The sequence below is a fragment of the Protopterus annectens genome, chromosome 1.part0, assembly GCF_019279795.1.
Source record: "Protopterus annectens isolate FY-2018-M chromosome 1.part0, PAN1.0, whole genome shotgun sequence".
Classification (NCBI taxonomy): Eukaryota; Metazoa; Chordata; order Ceratodontiformes; family Protopteridae; genus Protopterus; species Protopterus annectens.
The window spans coordinates 369,529,171-369,549,815 of NC_056725.1; the positions used below are offsets into that span (position 1 = coordinate 369,529,171).

General features: G+C 35.4%; 1 protein-coding gene and 1 non-coding gene across 2 annotated transcripts in view; one reads left to right on the forward strand and one right to left on the reverse strand.

The window, feature by feature from the left end:
- Positions 1-20,645, forward strand: part of AIG1 (androgen induced 1) — a 1,942,198-nt gene that overhangs the window by 1,545,247 nt on the left and 376,306 nt on the right. The gene's annotated exons all lie outside the window — the stretch shown is intronic.
- TRNAK-UUU lies at positions 11,024-11,096 on the reverse strand. Its single transcript has one exon. It is a non-coding gene; the product is annotated as a tRNA-Lys (tRNA).

Below are 20,645 nucleotides of genomic sequence, written 5' to 3' on the forward strand. Positions count from 1 at the left end.
TTTTCAAGGTATCAGTGTTGGATTCTAATCAGTAGGGAAGGAAACAAGAAAAAAGGAGCTTGTTTCAAATTTCCATTTGCAAATACTAAAGTGCCTACAGTCAGAAATTAACATTCAGGATTCATCAAGTCAGTTAATTATATGTGAAAAAGGAAAACAAACTGAATGAGACATCAAAAACTAAATCAGCGACTGGCCAGGTCTCTTGCAGCTATCAGTCTCTTTCTGGTATATTCTGAAATCATCTTAGGAAGACAAGAAAACAAAAAAAAAAGTAGAAATTGTTAAAATCACCTTTATCAATATCCCAACAGATTCCTCTCATTCCCTAAAAATCTAAAATGAGGGTAGAGTTACTAGTGCAAAGCTTGTTCCCCAAAATGACCAATCCGAAGGTCCCATTCTTGATATTTTGTTTTTCCTCTGTACATCCCTGCATTCTTTCTTCTGCATAAGCCATTCACCAGTGCTATAACCTCAGATACTGCAGGCCCACTGTACATCACTTAGTTATATGTTTTTATAAAGTAAATGTAGTGAATTTGCTAGAATGGGCTACAGCTATGGGGAGTAACAAATTTGTGTCTACCATTATCTGAATAGTCCAGGACTTGTCTTGAAAATATTTCTTTAATTTACTCAAGCTACTACACTGTGCAAAGATGTGTTGCCAGTTTCCTACCTCTGTCTCTTTATTCCTCCAGCAAGTAGGATACAAGTAGGATAAGAAACATTTTAGAGAGCCTCTGGTGTATAGAAAAAAATTGTGTAGGCATTGCCAGACAAAAACTGGTACTTCCTGGAGAGAGTAGCATACCTTAGATTCATAACAATTTTCCCCCAGCATTCCTCTTCGAACTGACTTCCCAAGTCTTTTTCCCCAAAAGCCAATTGGCCCAATGGTTAAGGTATTTGCCTCCCATCCGCAAAGTACAAGATTTGATTCTTATCTCTGGTAAGAGCTTCACTGAATGAAGGGATATCTTTCATTATTGAGTACAATGCCCCTTTCCGCATGTACCTCACAAAGTACATGCAGCAGCTGGAGAAACCACAGAGGTTCCTCACCAGGAGACTTCAGGGTCTCAAACATCTACCCTACATAGATAGGCTAAATGCCCTGTCCCTCTACTCAGTTTCCTACAGACTCCTCAGTGGTGACCTCTGTATGACATACAAAGCAATCTCAGACCCTACCTTGATGGGACTGCTGCATATCCGCAAGTCAAGTTCTACTTGAGTAACCTGAACGCAACCTCAATCTGGTCTGTGACATCAATAGGACTTGTTGGCAGGATAGATTTGGGTCCCAGAGACTCCCCCTTTTGTGGAATAGACTCTGTCTCCATGTCAAGCAGAGTACCTCATTACCGCTTTTTAAGCTCAACCTGGATAACTCAATGGGAAATAGAAAATGCACCCCTGGGATTCCACCTGTGTCCTTGCTTGACAGTGGTATCAGGTCCTGACTTGTTGGAATATGGGCTAAATTCTTGGCTAGGCTTGTAAGGATCTCAGGGTCAATAGCCTAGAAACTTCCTATGATCCTATGATCCAAGCTTTGCTCAAGGTCTCCATTTCTTTTTACTGTATTAGTAAAGTGTATTGGTCATGTTCAGAAGCATTTTTATTTTACATTTAATTTCATTTCTTTTTGCACTACTATGATCAGGTTGCAACTTTGAAAAAACGGGGGTTATAGAGTGTTTTTTTTTTGTTGGTTTTTTTTTTTTTTTTTTATTTTCACTGTTTTCTCAGTTTTTCTGTCTAACCTCAAAAGGAAAGCGTTATAGGTAAGCAAAACCAACATAACTTCTTTAGATGAGCAGCATTTTACTTACATGTGGTTTACTACTACAGCACTTCTTTCTCTCTCTCTCTCTCTCTCTCTCTCTCTCTCTCTTGAGTCACAGCCATCTGCAAGAACTAGATGACAGCTTCTTTTTTTTAAGGAAGTAAGTAGCTACTACTGATGCATTTATCATAGAAATAGAGGAGTATGAATATTAACATAGAAAGTGGGACATTGCCAGTTATTTTCATGATGTCATGGTAGGGAGCTTCAGTTCTTTAAAAAATTTAGGGAGGCATTCTTATCAACAAAATAAATGTAAAAACAACACACTTTTTAAATCAAAACATGTATAATTTGGGATTGATTATAATTGTTAATGATATTATATCTAACTCCAAAGCTTTGTTACTTACTTCAGAAAGTGACCAATACACTTTAAAGTAGAATTTGATAAATTTTCCTTATAATATGTTTTACACTAGGGACTGTCTCTCAGATCGCCAAAATCCAATTTACTATATCTGGCCTGTCATTTTCTATCACAGAGCTGAGCTTCAGTCTTCTGATCTGCATCACCAGTCTGTTATATCTAAATATGTCAACAGCGTATAGATTATTTTCCTTGCAAAAGTCATTGCAAAGAATGACCATATCCTCCTGGAGCATATTTTCCAAGAAAAGAAATGAGAAATTAACTTGCTTCCATTTTGAAAAAAAAAAAATAATTTCTCATGCTCCCATGCTGAGTGCTGGCAAATGATGGCTACTTTTTACATCTTGGAAATGAAACTGAATTAGTTCATAGGTTCATAGGCAATCAGTTTGCAAATCGTTGCAAAGTCTAGCCAATAACTGCCAATTCTAAAGCTCCTTCCTGCCTCATGATGGGCAAGACAAGACAGACCAGGAACAATCTGAGGCTGCCCATCCATTTACCAAGATTTATCATGAAGATGGTAAGGGTGCTGCTGTATTTGATATGTAGTGGAAGCTTATTTCAGAGGTGAAAGATATCCTGAGATGTGAATCTATCATGTCAATTTGTCTAATTTGTCTGTTGATGGTTTATTTCCCTTAACTGGGTATTGGATGTGTCATTTGGACTATGAAGGAATAAGAGATGAAATAAGGTTGGATATTTCATGGCTCAAAATGGTAGACACAGATCTCCACAGTGGAGTCTATAAGAGACTGAGTAAAGAGAGAGGGCTGCCAGTTTGTCCTGATAATTAAGAAGCAGTGGTCCCTAGGCAGATACCTAAGTCACCTAGTGCTGGATCTAGCTCTGGCCCAAGGACATGGTGAGGCTACTGAGTCTGGCCAAAGACCTAGGGCACAGCTGCTGTATCTGTATGTTGGACCTGGTATTTCAAACAAGGAGCCAATAGGACTTCCAGAGCAATAACTCTACCTGTATGGAGAAATGGTGATTGCAGGCATGATATGCTGGCCATCATGCCTGTATTCATGCCATCCAAAAACAAGGACAGGCATGCATGGTAACTAGGCCATCAGAGAAATCAATTTATTTTTAGCTATAAAGCAACATAAGAGTTTGGGGGCATGTCTTGCAGTAAACACAACTGCTCATGCACATGGACTCAGGCTCTTCAACTCTCATCTTCCACAGAACAGTTCCACCAGTAGGTGGAACCAGGCAGGCAATCTGTCTTGCCACTGGATAGTGCCTGCAATCTATAGATCCACCTACAGGTGGAGGTGTCACTTTGCCAACACTTCACATTCACTTGAAGGAAATGTTCTAATTAGTCAGCTTTTTACATTGCTGAACCTCACCAATGAGCAACTCTGACTTTGGTTGGCTAAACAAGCCCCATTCCCCTTTTGGAATCAAGTGTAGGACTCCACCAGTTCCCATTAATGTAAATTGAATGGGGACTTTCAGAGCCCCAGAAGTATAGCATGGCTACTATTACATTCCCAAGATGTCTTGGAATCCAGCTCACAGAAAGTATGGTAGCAGTACTCTAGAAAGAATTAAACTCTTTACTGCAGCTGTAAGACTCTATTCTACACTGTAACGGTATAAATTCCACAGTAATACTTCACCATCACAATATGCATCTATTAGCAAGTCTACAGAAAATCTTTAGTGCTACTATGGTAAAAAGGGAGCCTGTGATATTAATGAAGGACCTTACATGTGTTTCTGATCTGCAGTATGTTCTTGTATTAAAGTGACAGATATTTTAAACATGCCACCACTAAAGGAAATTATGTTTTTAATTGTTAAGCTAATTGCAATGCCTTCAGTGTTGGTCATACTTCTAGCTACAAACAATGAAATCCATTTTTATGCTGGTAAATTAAAAATCATATTTTGGAAGATATTGGTAGATATAAGCAACAGAAGTGAAAAAAGGATATTTACATCACCAAATAAAAACTATTGGGCAAAATCATGAAGTTCAGTTTTAGGTTACCGAATGTCTTTCAATTTAGAATAAATTAGGTGATTTTTAGTAATACTGTAGACAAGACAGAATATTGCTGGTAGACTAGACTCAATGTCTGCCAGCTACCTGGTATAAATAAAGCAATCAGTTTCAAACTACCTTAAAATCCATGGGTTTTAAGACATGCATTTGCAAATACTTGTTAACATTTTTAAGTTTTGTTGACTTCATAGTCTACTGATTGAAATGTTTCCTGACACTTGGGTTTCATTCCAGCCTAATGTACTGTAATATTTTATCTTTTGCACTATGCTTAATTTATATTTAATACATCTTTACTTATTAAGTATTATTTATGCATTTATTTTATCAGCTTCAAATTATTAATGCTTGTCACTTTTCAGTAGTGTGTTTTCGCCAGCACCTTTGCTAAGCAGGATTGGCAAACACGGCTGAATATTTGCCAGGAACCTAATATAAGTAAATCAATTTTATTTCAGTTATAGTTTAAAAACAAAAAGACTAAGACTCGCCATTGTAATGATTTGCTGACATTTCTTTTACTTACTAACCATAGTATGTTATGCCAAGTTTGTGGTTTAGTTTTATGGCTTTATCCATTACTGATGATATATGTGTTCAATCCCTATTACTGCATTTCAGTTTTTATACATACATATACACATTATATAATAGATATACATACATGTGTGTGTGTGTGTGTGTGTGTGTGTGTGTGTGTGTGTGTGTGTGTGTGTGTGTGTGTGTGTATTAAAGCAGTGCTCTGAGCATTCTGGTGTGAGAAAAAACAAACTTTTCACCAGTATCTGCACAAGGGAATAATTGTATTTTTATCACACCAGAGTGCTGATTTACTGTTTTTATGTGAAATACATTTTTTTTTACATCTGTAATGTGATACCATGCCATGTGATGTTTTTGGATAGATATATATGTATATCTGTATATGTATAGCTATATATATATATATATATATATATATATATATATATATATATATTTATATACACACACACACACACATATATATATATATATATATATATATATATATATATATATATATATATATATATATATATATATATATATATATATAGAGAGAGAGAGAGAGAGAGAGAGAGAGAGATTTATATATTTTTTACTGCATATTATTTACACTTCCAGATGTTTTACGTTGTATCACTTTCTTTTTTTCTTAATCATATAAAAATTACCAGCAAATCACTCCGATTCAATATTGCATCCAGTACATTCCACATGCATGACGTACAACAGCATGACCAGCGTCTGGGTTGTGTGAGTTACTCGTTACATTTACTACTTAGTTCTAGTACAGTCAGTCACAGCCATATAATGATGTTTGCATTTCTTGCTGAGCCTTTTCACATTATACATTCTTCAAGAGAAAATAAAAAGTGAACAGTATTTCACTTAGCATACATTCAAGTTAGTAGCATATCAAATAATCTGCTATTCTGCATAGACTATAGGCATCATATATCTCACAACAGCACTTCCCCATCCCTTCTAAGCTTTATATTTCTTGTTCTTTGCACATTAAAGAGCATCCATCTATTACAAGAAAGACAGTAATATGTTACTCAATGCACATCCTCCCAATAATATAAACGCAAGATGATGGTTTATTCATATATTCTGCTAATCTTCAGATTAATGTGCTTTGTACACACTTTTTAATTACACTGCCCCTCCATCTGGAAAGTGGATTCAGACTAAAATTGTCTTTAATTTCCCCAACTTCACCTTAATTTTGGTGTTACCTTTTATGGACAGTGTATACAGGACAAAAAACAGAACTTAGTCCTGCCAGGATCCACAGAGGACCTGTTATCTTAAGATCCAAGAGGACTACCACCAGGTCTAATGAATGGGGTACCTGCATACCCTGACATAAAATCAAGATTGGCCCTATGTATCTGTGAGAATAGCCAGTTGATCCCATGTAACCCATTTCCTCAGTAAATGCCTATTACAACCGAGTGATGGTTGCTCTTCCTCTTACTGCAGCATGTTCAGTGAACTCTTCCCTTCCTTTATAGTTTCTGTGATAAAGCTCTTCCATTTCTTAGTCACAAAATGTTTACTGATATAAGATTATCTGTTGGTGTGATGAGATCCACACCATCTATAATCCCCATGAAATAATTTGCTTTTAATTGCATCTTTTTTCTCCCCTTTCTGCCATACTTGACAGCTGTCAAATACCTCACATCCTTTGCTGGGTCTACTTGCTCTCCAATCATTCCCTGTCCAATTCACAATTTTTGCTGGTCCCAGCAATGATCCTAAGGGTATCCTGGGGGGTTGTACTGCCTACATCAACATCCTGGGGGGTTGTGCTGCCTACATCAACATCCTGGGGGGTTGTGCTGCCTACATCAACCCCCCAGGATGTTGATGGGGGGTTGTGCTGCCTACATCAACATCCTGGGGGGTTGTGCTGCCTACATCAACATCCTGGGGGGTTGTGCTGCCTACATCAACATCCTGGGGGGTTGTGCTGCCTACATCAACATCCTGGGGGGTTGTGCTGCCTACATCAACATCCTGGGGGGTTGTACTGCCTACATCAACATCCTGGGGGGTTGTACTGCCTACATCAACATCCTGGGGGGTTGTACTGCCTACATCAACATCCTGGGGGGTTGTGCTGCCTACATCAACATCCTGGGGGGTTGTGCTGCCTACATCAACATCCTGGGGGGTTGTGCTGCCTACATCAACATCCTGGGGGGGTTGTGCTGCCTACATCAACATCCTGGGGGGTTGTGCTGCCTACATCAACATCCTGGGGGGTTGTGCTGCCTACATCAACATCCTGGGGGGTTGTGCTGCCTACATCAACATCCTGGGGGGTTGTGCTGCCTACATCAACATCCTGGGGGGTTGTGCTGCCTACATCAACATCCTGGGGGGTTGTGCTGCCTACATCAACATCCTGGGGGGTTGTGCTGCCTACATCAACATCCTGGGGGGTTGTGCTGCCTACATCAACATCCTGGGGGGTTGTGCTGCCTACATCAACATCCTGGGGGGTTGTGCTGCCTACATCGATCCAGTTGTTTCTCCCCTGTGCTCTACTTGTTTTCTTAGATTCTCATACGTGGCTTCGTGGTCTGGGTCAGGGTTGGGCAGGCAATAGGGGTGGGTGACATATCACACTGCCTCTGCAGCAGCTCAGCCATGGCCGCCACCCTTTAGACCCTGTCTACATGCAGTAACATCCTCATCCTCCAGCAATAATCATCATGGGGACATCCATGAGTACATCCATGCCCCTAGGATAGAAATGCCCATCCTTCCCTCCAGTCCATCAGTCACCCAAATCACTAATCAAACACAAGTTGGCTGGGCTGTAGTCAAGGCTTTATCCCTCTATGCCACCAGAGTAGTCATCTACAATTCTTTTTTTATTGGTAAGGAATTCTCTCTCAATCTCTGGATGAGTTGTTCTAGGTCTACATGTAACTATTTCAACTTCTGACAGCTCCAAACATTTTTGATTTTTTTATCCCATTTCCCCTTACTCCTATCCTGGCACCTTTGGCCCCAGGAAATATTCTCACTAGTCAAGACAGGAAATACAAACATTTATGTTGCCACTTCCATAAAAGTATTGTAAATTGTAATATCTTGCTTTAAATATTATTCAGAGCAGCCCAGTAATCTTGTTCTCATGATTATCAGGAATCTGCATCTAAGAATGTACTCTACTGGACCCCTATCCTTGTTAGTAATAACCTTTTTCAGGCACAGCAACCCTTGTGCCACCAATGTAATAAACCCAGTTCTGCTGGGATTTCCTGAAGCCACTCTGTTACTATCATCCACTCTTTCTTTTCTAGTCAGACCCAGTTTGTTGTTGATAACTGTTGCACTAGACACTCATATTGTAATTTTTTTTTTAATTTATGAGCTTCTCAGGGGATTAGTTGCTGTATTTTAGATGCATTTTATTGCTCTAAAGCAGCAGCAAGAAATATTTATTTTTGATATGTTTTGGATTTTGTGAAATATTTTCCTTTCATTTTAATTAATTGTTTAAAATTCTTTAAAATGAGTCAGATGCCATGTATGCTTTCTTTAGTCATAAGATAATAGGATCACGAGAATTACAAGTCAGTTTAGTTTAGACAGCATATACATTTTGCTGTCACCCACTCTTATGAAGTACTTTCCATTTCAAGATGGGGAGGCCATTCACACCTGGAAAGAATTTGTGGATTCCCATTCAACCAAGGTTGCTTTTGTAGGAAGCAAGGGCATCATTTTTTTAAATGTAAAGGCAATGTGTTCTAGAGGTAAGATAAATATTGGGCAATATATTTGTCCCTTCCATGTGTTTTGTTTATATTTTTGTATAGATTTAAAGCCTTAGTCTGACTGTTAGTGGAGTTGTTTTTCTTGCAAAGATATAAGAAATCAAGTATGCCACAGTTGTTAATGGCACAGAATGTGTGACACAGCTCTCCACACAGGAGTTATAGGGCTTCAAGTTTGTTTTGTTCACTAAGATTCTTTAAACCAGCAAAATTTTAGTTTGTAACATCTATGACCTTTCAAGCAGTATGGTATTTGTGAATAGATACATGCCAAAGAAGGCATTGTGATGTCTAATATGTCTAATCAAAACTGAGCACAAAGGGATGATAACTTCATTTGACCTGGACAAAATCCCTTTAGATATCAGATATCTTGGGACAGAAGGATTTTCTGACATCTAATGTTATGTGGTGGTTGAAGGAAATCATGACCACTATAACTTGCAGATGATGGCTAATTTAAAAATTGTGACAATACTGTACTTTTTTGCATTTATTTTAGACTTGTTTCTGTACACCACTGGTTTGTAAGGTTTACTTCTTGCTGTAGTGCTTCCTCATGAAGGCCCAATCAAACAATTACACCCAACTTACAGTCATTGGCAAATTTAGATAGCCTGATGTCTGGGTTTAAGATCTGGAAGTCAGAGAAGAAAATACCAAAAAGGAAGGGTCCAGCTCTGAGCCCTGAGGTATAGTGCAAGTTACCTTTTTTCTGAGGTAGTATTTCCCTCTTTAGCTATGTGGGTTCTATCCATTGACCAGTGTGTATCCTCCTTCTCACATAAGGATCTACATTTAAGTCTACTAGCCTCTTAACAATAACAACATGGGAAATATATCAAATGCCTTTACCAGATCCACATATGTTTAGACTGTTTAGATACTATCCATAACCTCCATGACCTTTTCAAAGAAGTTTACTACGTTTAGTTGAAATGACATAACCTTGACAAAACCAAACTGTTGAGGGTTTAGTTTTATAAAATCTTTGATATTATAATTTAAGAAATCACACATGAATTCTTCCCTGTTTTTGCAGATGTGGATCATAAGTCTAATGGGGCTATAGATTATGATGGTCTGTATTTGGACTCCTCTTGTGGAGAGGCATCACAACAGCTGTTCTCCAAACTTTAAGGATATACTATATGGTTATGCTTAAATCAATCTAACTCTAGAGAGGTTTTGCAAGGAGATATTCAGTGTTACTTATGCAATTAGGTATATTGTCTGTTCCCATGGAAATGGTATTCCTAGTTTTTCACTGCACAGTTAGAACACAATTCCATGCTAATCTTTGAGGGTGTAAGAAACTCAAAGATTTGTTGAACTTGGATGACTGTTTCTGGGGAAAAAATTGCAGGAATTTTATATGCCAGTATATTAGTGATATGATATGCTTAGGATCAGGGTGGATTATGCCATTTTGTATGAGATCAAAGCATTGCTGGATGTTATTTCTTAAGTTTCTAATATAATTAAATAAGGATTCATAATTATCCTTTGATACAGATGTCAGTTTCAGTTTGTGTTTTGCTTTGGCCTTCATGATGACAGCTTTTAGTTCTTTGTACACCTTGCTGACATAGTCTTTAATGTAAATATATTTAAATGTGCTATAGGAGTTAAGATGTTTTCCTTTTGTTATAGGATGTACCTATACTGAGCTACCAAGGTGGTTTATTGTTGAAATTTTCATTATACCTTTTTCTAGTGATGATTTCTAAATCAATACACTCTTTTAGGCTGGAGTTGAACTCAGTTTTATATGTAGAAAATGAAGCTATGTGGGGATTGGCAACATTAACAGCAAATTTTGAGAGCTTTTCAAAGAATTTGAGTATGTTTGTTTAAAGTCCTCAGATTCAGGGGCATTTGCTACAAGGCTGTTAGAGACTTTAAAGGAAAAAATTATCAATTTTGTAGTCAGATTTATCCAAAAATGGAGATATTATAGGAGTGGCACAGACAAAGGTTATGCTGGTAAGGACAAGGTCTAGAATGACCTTACCCTTAGTGGGTTGGTTTACTGCTTGTTCTGAGGAATTATCATTTACTAAGCCAGCCCAGGAATCTATGGGAGTACCCAATGTATGAGGTAAAGGTGCATCAGTTTATTGTGGGATGTTTGAAATCACAACCATAACATAATTTTTCATCGGTGATAATCATCAGTCCACTCTTGGCCAGTTGACTTATCAGTTTTCCATCACTGTGCTAAGGTCTGACCAGAAGAGGGACAACTTTCAGACAGCCACCATTGGTGATTTATAGGTTCATAGGTAGGTACTAGACTATTGACCCTATGGCCTGTACAAGCCAAGCCAAAGGTACCCTGGTTTTTGCCACCCAAGAAAATTATTTTCCTGTGCCCCTGTCAAGCAGAACCATAAAAGTAATCCCCGGGGTGAATTTCCTATTACCCATCCAATTAAATATAACACCTGAAGAGGGACTTGAACCCTGGACCCTCAGATTAAAAGTCTGATGCTCTAGCGACTGAGCTATCCAGGCTCTTGTGGTTTTTCTTTTTTAAAATGTGACTGTCAACTCCCCATGTGTATTTGGTCTAGATTGGGGAAGGGAATGTGTGTATATCCCCTTACTTACAAAAGGGTAATTAATTTAAAACAGCTTCTCTTCTCCCCCATTAAGCATTGGAGGCAGTTTCCTATTTCTCCAACAGGAAAATTGTGCCTATGCCATGTGCTCTAATGTGTTTGCACCCCACATCCATGAGAGTCAAGTGGGCCATACTCCTTATCCCTCCCCTTCCCTGCCTGCATCCTTAAGTACTGGTTCTGCTAACTGAACTGCAGTCCACCCTCTGCACCATGGAGTCATGCAGTGAGGCTGACAGTGGAATGAAGATAAGAATATTTCAAGAAGTGACAGAACTGTTTCATATTAGGCAGGCATATTCTTGAGGCATAACCTCATATCCAAATGTGGTGGCAAAATATATTACACATTACTAATGTGGTATTTATGGATTTTGCTATAATGACCAAGTACAATGTAGAGGGTCATACAGAATCTCTGATCATAACCACTTATTAAGTGTTTGAGACATAGCTGTCAAGACATTCACCTTGGAAAGGTAAAACAAAACAAAGCTTGAGAGGTTAATTTTTTGCATCTTTTTAAAGAACACATAAATAGTTATGATCATAGACATCTTAATTACTTGTGGTGCATGGAGGCTTCTCTGCTCCATGCATGTTCACTTACAGAAATAAAGCATATTATCTCAAAGTGTTTTACAGCTTAGAAAGCATTAAAACAGTGCAGCTACATAGACAGTGGGCAGAAGCAAGGTGCCCTTCTAGTGAATGCATGGCTTTAAAAGTTGTTAGACACATCACACATCTGCAGGATTTTTTTGTGACAATAAAGTATATGACTAGAGCTTGAAAAGTATTCAATGCTATGCTGTTTTAAGAGAGGGAGAAAAGTTATATACACTAGAGTTTAACAGCACTAAAAGGGACTTAACAAAACCTTCCTAATGTCAAAAGGTTGCTTACTCAAAAGTTCATGAGGGCAAGTTTGTTTTCTGACGCACCTATATGTGTACAAAAAGCTTCTGTAATGTCTTGAGCTTCAGATATGTACAGTTTTCCTTCAGCCATGTCGGTCAATTTTTCTATGAGTATAAGATGGCAAAGATACAAAAGCTGTCAGGTATTTTTTCCTGGGCTACTTTTGTTTTATAAATTTTACTGAACCACTGCTTTTTTAATTTTATTTCAAAGCTCCATGTGTTTGTAGGGCTTTTCGTGAGATAAGGCCTGTGTGTGTGTCTGTGTGTGTGTGTGTGTGTGTGTGTGTGTGTGTGTGTGTGTGTGTGTGTGTGTGTGTGTTTGTGTGTGTATACTATTAGAACAGTTCAGTTGTGACAAGTGTTTAAAGAAAGTAGCTCTTTTTGTCATATAAAACTTGATTTTGTGTGCAGAAGCTTTTCTAATTTTATTCCAAAGCTCCGTATGTTTGTAGGGCTTTTCCTGAGGTCACTAAACCTGTGTGTGTGTGTGTGTGTGTGTGTGTGTGTGTGTGTGTGTGTGTGTGTGTGTGTGTGTGTGTGTGTGTGTGTGTGTGTGTGTGTGGGTCTGTGCATGTGTGCATGTGTGTGCGTGGGTGTGTGTGTGTGTGTGTGTGTGTGTGTGTGTGTGTGTGTGTGTGTGTGTGTGTGTGTGTACTGTTCTAACTGTGCAGTTGTGACCAGTGTTTAAAGGAAGTAGCTTTTTGTTATTTATAACTTGTGTCTGTGTGCAGAAGCTTTTCTAATTTTATTTCAAAGTTCTGTTTTGTAAAAATTTTCCTGAGGAAACAGAGTAGCCTGTGTGTGTGTGTGTGTGTGTGTGTGTGTGTGTGTGTGTGTGTGTGTGTGTGTGTGTGTGTGTGTGTGTGTGTGCTATCAAGGCAGGTTTTTGGTCAACTGGTATCCTAGGCAAAAGGGCTCCACAACACCCCCCACACCACCTGGTGCCCCCATCTTGGTCTAGCTACACCATCCAAATTACTGGAAAAGTGCCGCTACTAGAGTGGCACCCTAGGCAGCCACTTAGTTGGCCTGTGCCTAAGGCCAGCTATGTGTGCCGTTATAACAGTTCTTTGGTGGCCATTGTTTAAAGGAGGCAGTTCCCTTTGTTATATAAAGCTTGCTTTTCTTTGCAGAAGCTTTTTCTAATTTTCTTCAAAGTTCTGTGTATTTCTAGGGCTTTGCCTGAAGTAGTAGAGCAGGGATGTGTGTGTGTGTGTGTGTGTGTGTGTGTGTGTGTGTGTGTGTGTGTGTGTGTGTGTGTGTGTGTGTGTGTGTGTGTGTGTGTGTGTGTGTGTGCACTGTTCTAACGGTTCATTGGTGGCCAGGGTTTAAAATATGTAACTGCTATAAGTAGCTTGTGTCGCGACTGGATGCATGCCAAGTGGTGCACATATGCACATAACCCAAAGACTCAAAAGCACACTGTGCATCATTACGTGTTAGGTATATTTGCTTGGTAGTGTGGAGTGCGATAGTGATTACAATCTACTTGGCCACTATCTGCATATGATTTGTATTAAAAATCTTTGTCTTAAATGTGATTACAGCAAAAGTACAGGCCCTAGAACATATATAATATGTGCACATTTTATATTTTTATTTTCATTGTTAAACATTCCAAAATCACTTAATTGTTTTTCTTTTAATATAGTTGTGATTTGAAAATTAAACATACTTTGTACAGTTACTGAAGGAATAGCTCTGTTTGTGTGATTAACATATGCATTTGGCCCTTATTTTAAAGTTGTTTAGAAAATGTTAAGTAACTTTTATTTACTATTCACTGTGTTTGATTCTGCTGTGTTAGTTCTTTGATGTATATTATAGCTTTCTTTTGAATTTGTTATTATTATTATATAATTTATGATTTCCTTAAATGTATCCTGTTTACAAACCAAATTTGATTGCACTTTTCGTTCATTAACACCCTGTAAATTTTAGTTCTTGATATTTTTAGCATATTTTTAAATATATTATTTCATGAGCATGCTTCATAAAATAATTGTGCTTGTATCCATTTGTTTGAAACATTCATTTATTCATCTTATTCTAATTGTTCTGCAATCTTTGCTTCAATGTATATCAGTGTTCAAACTATTATAACTCTATTTATACAAGGATGGACACTTTTCATTCATCTAAACTAGAAAGTCTCTTACAAAATACATTTCTGATAGACTGTAACTCTTATGTTCAATATTAAAAAAGTAGCAATTCTGATTCCGTGCAGTTGTTTTTGAATTATGTCAAGTTATTGGAACTCTCCATAATTCTTAAAGGAAAGAGATCTGATAATAGTATTAATTGTGACTGTAATAGAAGAGTCTTACAAACTATTATTGAATTTTTATCACTCTGGAAGGAGAAATGAAGCCTCACGCTAATATAAGGGTAGGAGGTAAGACAAGTAAAACATTTGATGGCAGTGAATACGTTAATGATATAAACAATTAAAATACACAAAATGTGGCCCTAATATTCCCTATTCCTGATTACATTATTATAAATAACAGTAACTTATAAAATGAATCTCTCACAGATATGGATCTTTACTTCAGTAACATTATTGACATTATTGTACTGTTTCTTGGTTTGTTTTTTTAGTAGCTCATAAAAAAGGAGACTGGAAATATTCCTGCCTCGTAGTGATTTAGATGTGACCTGTTCTGAGAAGATACTCAATAATCACAGAATAGTACTTCCCAGTGAGTTATTATACTTAAATTACAAACTAAAACTAAAAATAACTGGCATAATCATGTGTTAAAAATGTCAGCCTTGAAAAAAAATGAAATCTCCCGGGTGAAGGTATGGAATGATTTGACTTAAAGGCACCTTTATTTGTTCTTATGTGAAGATTTCCAAAATTTTGAAAACAGACAGTTTCATCTTATTTAATGGAATTTCACAAAGGTCATTAGTTCCAGCATGAATAAAATTATGGTTATATTTAACTTTCTCAGAAATTAGATTTCTTAATAATCTGGAAAGCCGAGTCATTTTTTAGCCAGATAATGATGAAACAGTTATATATTTTTTTCTATTGAGATTACAAAATTTCCTAATGGAATTCCTAAGAATGCAGTTATCCAGAATTAGAATTTCCTGTTTAATATCAGGTTTAATATGGGGGTAAAATGACCATCAAGAGGCCTACTGAGCTCATACAGAAGGTGATATGGAAATTATGATCCATACTGACTTTTTGCTGGAAAAACCGAACAGAGTACAGAGTACAGAATCGTAGGAGATTAACTCAGGCAGGTCACTTCTAAGTCACTATGCGGCAGGTATATTTTCCAGTCTGCTTTTCTCTTTTATGAGCTACTGAAAAACAAACCAAGGAACAATAGATTTAATAGTTCTGTAGTATTTTATTCTTCAATGCATGGAGTAGAGGTAATACATTCTGTGAGTTAATATTCTTGATAAGATATGAATATTTTAAAATAATAATGATTGTTGAGCCTTGGAAATCTCTTGATTTCTTATTCTCTAAATACACGAGTATGATTGTGTCAATGGTGGCACAACAACTGTGATTCATGAAACTATTTAACCCATATTAATTTGCAGTGAAGATTATATGACAACAAATGTTGTTGATATTTATCTAGTTAGGGATCCTATGAGATTTGTTGCTTATTACATTGGTCTTTTCATGTTTGCATCTAAACAGTATGAGTTTTTCAGTACTTTGATAAAGTTCATGACCATAGAAAATGTATACCACCGGAAGATTTTGATTATGCACACATGGATTGGTTAAATTCTTCTGTCAACTCGTGCTTGGAAAAACAGTTTTTGGAAAACATGTCACATGATTTTTATCAAGCTGTTAAAGATAACACCAGATGTAACTTTATTATGCATCTTGTAGCCTTTAATGCTGACAAATTAATCTCCCAGATTAAAGTCTGTGCTCCCTTAGGCAACTCAGAACACAGTCCCATTACACTTAATGTATTTAGTCTCAAGTGTTCAATGTATACAAATATAAGTATTGCAAAATTAATTACACCAGCTTATGTAAAGAACTTAGATCTATGGTCTGTTCTTCCTTCAGTTCCAACAGTGTAAAGTTGTAGGGATATTCCTTCCTAGACAATATTCTATATGCTGTCATGGAATCAACAGATGAATTCAAGAAAAAAACTATTTGGAAATAAAACTTCAAAGATGATAGAGTCCTAATCTAGTTAATTTATATAGGAAAAATAAGCTTTTTGTAGACTTTTAGAAAGTTTCCTACTATTATTAACAAAACAAAACTAAACTGAATAACAATGTTGTTTCAATTCTAGGTAAAACAGGAACTGGTAGCTTATGAGACTGCATTAGCCCACAACCACAAAAAAATAAATAAATAAATAAAATACTTTGGGGTATATCAATTCCTTTTGGAAAAATAATTATCCAGCTTTGAATCTGATAGTACAGAATCAAATACAATACTGACCCACCATACTATAGACCAATTTAGTATATGCTTTTGCAGCATTTTTCTAATACATTAGTTTATGTGACATATGAGGTCCAGAAAGTACTACATCAATGGGACCAGACAAAATACCTGCTGTAATGATTAAAGCTTTTAAAGCTAATGTGGGTCTTTATCTATATTTCATTTTCAACAATTTGTTTAGAAATAGATCGGTTTCTGCTATATGGAAACAATTCTCTATTAACTTCTATCCTTAAGATAAGTAAAACACCTGAAGTTCAAAAACTATTGACCTATTAGCATTACGTCAGTTTTAGTTGAATGTTCTGAAAGATGTTTGTTATAACTGAAAGTAAATCTCACTACTGATATAATAGCTCTACATCAGTACGTATTTCTTCATGGTAAATCTAAATCTACCAATTTAGTCAGGTTATATGACCAGATAACATTGGCCTGTGATATTCGATTAGCTTGTGGCATAATATTTCTAGCTCTAGCTAAGAATATTAATTCCTTGACACATAATATAATACATAAAGCAGTATCTAAGCCTGACATAAATCCCTATATCATTAAATCTATCATGAATTGGCTTTCATATAGAAGTCAAACAGTAGTTATTCAGAATTTCTGTCAAATTCAACTAACGTTCTTTCCTTTTTTTTTTTGTTCAAGTAATTTTATTCAATTTTTTAAAACAATAATTAATAAATTTTACAGATCAAATAAGAATAAATTGAATGAACTATTTACAGAATGTACAATGGCCTCAAAACAAATGAAGACAAAAGGAGTACAAGCATAGTTACACAGACAAATATTATACATTTTTAAACAAAGACTAAAACAAAAAATAAAATGTCGACTTCTTACTTTCTCTCTTCTTATGAAGGTAAAGTTGTAACCATTTTAAGTGTCTCAATTAGGGAGAGAACTTTCTCCCAAGGATTATTGATCCATTTCCTAGGAAATATTCTCATTTTATTGACTTTGATTTCCAACAGTGCTACCTCCTTCAATAGAGTTAGAAAATCATCAAGTGATGGAATGATGGGGGAGCTCCATTTTCTTGTGATACATTTTTTTGAAACTGCCATTGTAGTCCAAAGAAGACAAAGGTCTTGCCTTTTCATGACTACAGTTTCATTTATATTCAGGAGAATTAAGGACTTTGACAAAGTGAAAGAATCAGTAAAAATGGCTTGAAAACATTCACCAATATCTTCCCTGAATTTCTTTATATGAGAGCATTCATACATAATATGAGACCAGTCAGCACAGCATTTTAGAAAGCACCTCCAACATAGTATTTCATTAGAATTATTAAATCTAGCTATTTTGTTGGGAATATAAAAGGCTCTATGTAGAAACTTCCATGCAAAGATTTTCCAACTTTGTATATTTGAAGTTAACTTAATAGAATATAAAGCATCTATTTTGGTGTCATTTAATAACAATAATAGATAATCTTTAGTGATAAATGTCCATAATTTCTGGTTAGAATTTATTTTATAATTAATGATAATTGTATATAGCTTTGAAGTTAAATTTGTCCAATTAAAGTCTCTATATATTATTTCATATAAGCAAAATATAAATTTAAGCATGGATTTAAATGAAGAGTTGTTTATTGTTCCACATAGATCTTGTGCATAAGGTATTAGGCTATTAAGAGCTAACCAGTCAATATTTGATAAATTAAATGTGCTGATTAACTGGTTTACATCCATGACTGTCAGATTTTATATACATTGGTACCAACAAGTGAAATTGTTTCCTTTCCATATGTTGAGTATCTATGGGAATGTTATTGAAAAAGTTTTTTTGTAATTTTAAAGGGAGTTAATAACTGAAACCATAATTTAATGTCAGTATTATTGTTTACAAAGCTTCGAAAAGTGTTGTAGATGTAATTTATATAATTTATATTGGTAGGTTTAGTAGAATTGCATTGCAAGTTAATACAAATAATATACCAGAGTTTATTATTCTGTTCAATCAGTTGTAAATTTTTTGCTAATTTACTTTCTTCTTGGAAAATAACAGTATGTAACGTTTTCCATGCGGAAGAAAATTTTTGATCTACCCAATTTATCACTGTTTTTAAAATGGAAGCTTTAATATAAGATTCTAGAACAGGGACATTTATGCCTCCCATTTCCCAAGGCCTAATATGATTTAGAAAAGCTATCCTGTTTTTGGGGGGGGTACCAAAGGAAGTTTATAAAAATTTTATTTAATTCTTTTAAAATGTTTAAAATGTAATTTACCTTTGGGAGAAGGACCATCTTTATTAGCTGCAATCTATCTTCAAATGTTAGATACAATTTATTCTAGTTTCCCATTAGTGACTTAAAGGTATTCAGGATATTATTGTAATTTGTGGGTAGAGTTAATTCTAACTTTTCACATAAAACAATCCCTAAATAATTTAAAGAGGAAACCTGTTTTCCAGTTATTTGATTTATGTTAGTATTAGAGTCATTTTATTATTTAACAATATATGGTTCGATTTAGAAGCATTAATTTTTAAGCCTGAGATATGATGAAATTTTTCAGCTAACGAATTTAATTCACACAGTGACTCATCTGAATTTAATAAGGTGAGTAGAATATCGTCAGCAAAAAGCATTATTTTGGACTTAATTAAAAATGTCAATACTTTTAATTTTGGAGTTTAATCGAATTGCAGAGGAAAAAAGTTCCATTGCTAGTGCAAACAGTATTGGAGGCATGGGGCATCCTTGTTTGGTACCCTTAGTAATTTTAATTGCTTCTGAGGTGAATGGGCCTAATTTTACATATGCCAAATTGTCTCTATAAATATTCTTTATTAAAGTAATGAATTGTGCAGGGAAATCATATATTTGTACAATTTTGAAAAGGTAATTCCAATTTAGTGAATCAAATGCTTTTTCAGTATCTAATGTGACTATAAGGGCTTCAGTTTTGTCTCTGTTTAAAAGGTCTACAATGTTAGAATTCTTTGTATGTTATGGGTATGTTTATTATGAATAAAACCCATTTGATCTTCACTAATGACTTGAGTTAGAGATTTTTTGATCCTATTCACCAGAATAGACATAAGAATTTTATAGTCATTATTAAGGAGTTAAATGGGTCTATATGAACTACATAAGTTGGGATTTTTGTTTTCCTTTAAAATATGTGTAATCAATGAATATCTCCATGAAGGTGGAATTATGCCTTGTGAATATGTATCATTTAGTGCTTTTTGTAGTATTGCTATGACAGAAGTTGGAATAATTTATAAATTTCTATAATAAATCCATCTATGCATGGGGCTTTATTATTTTTACCTTCTTTGATTTTTTTTCATTAATTTCTTTGAGTGTAATTTGTTTTTGAATATTTATGCTTAAGCTCTCTGGTATTTTATTTAAATTTGAGAAATCTAGGCACTTGTTTGTATTGTTATGTGGAGAATCATTGTTATTGTAGTGTTTGGTAAAATGAAATTTAAAAGCTTCTAATATGTCACTTATATCTGAAACATTTTTCTTATTTTTCCCTTCATGAATTATATCTGTAATATTGTTTCCATTGGAATGTATTTTTAATCTCATTGCTAGGTTATGCATAAATTTGGGGGAGACCGAGTAACAATTTAATTTTAATTTTTCTAAGGCCAAATTGGTTTTATGCATTAAAATGTCATTGTTTTTTTTTTTATTTAATTCCCCAATTTCTTTTTTTTTTTTTTTTGCAACTAGATCTTCCACAATCTTTAGGTTAGTTTCTATGATTTGTTTTTGGATATTAACTAGTTCTGATTCCCATTCCTTTGCTTTATTGTTACACCAGGAAATAATTTTACCATAAAGATATACCTTTAGGGAATCCCATAAAATAACTATATTTATGTCACTAGTATTATATGTATTCAAGAAATATTTTATTTCCGAATATAACCATGGCTTAAACTCTTTTAATTTAGTGAAATATGCTGAAATTCTTTTGGTAAATGTCAGTCTCTTAAAATCCATTTGAATTTTAAGGATAAGTGAGTTATGGTCAGACAGGGGATAGGGTATTATAGAAGAGTGTGATA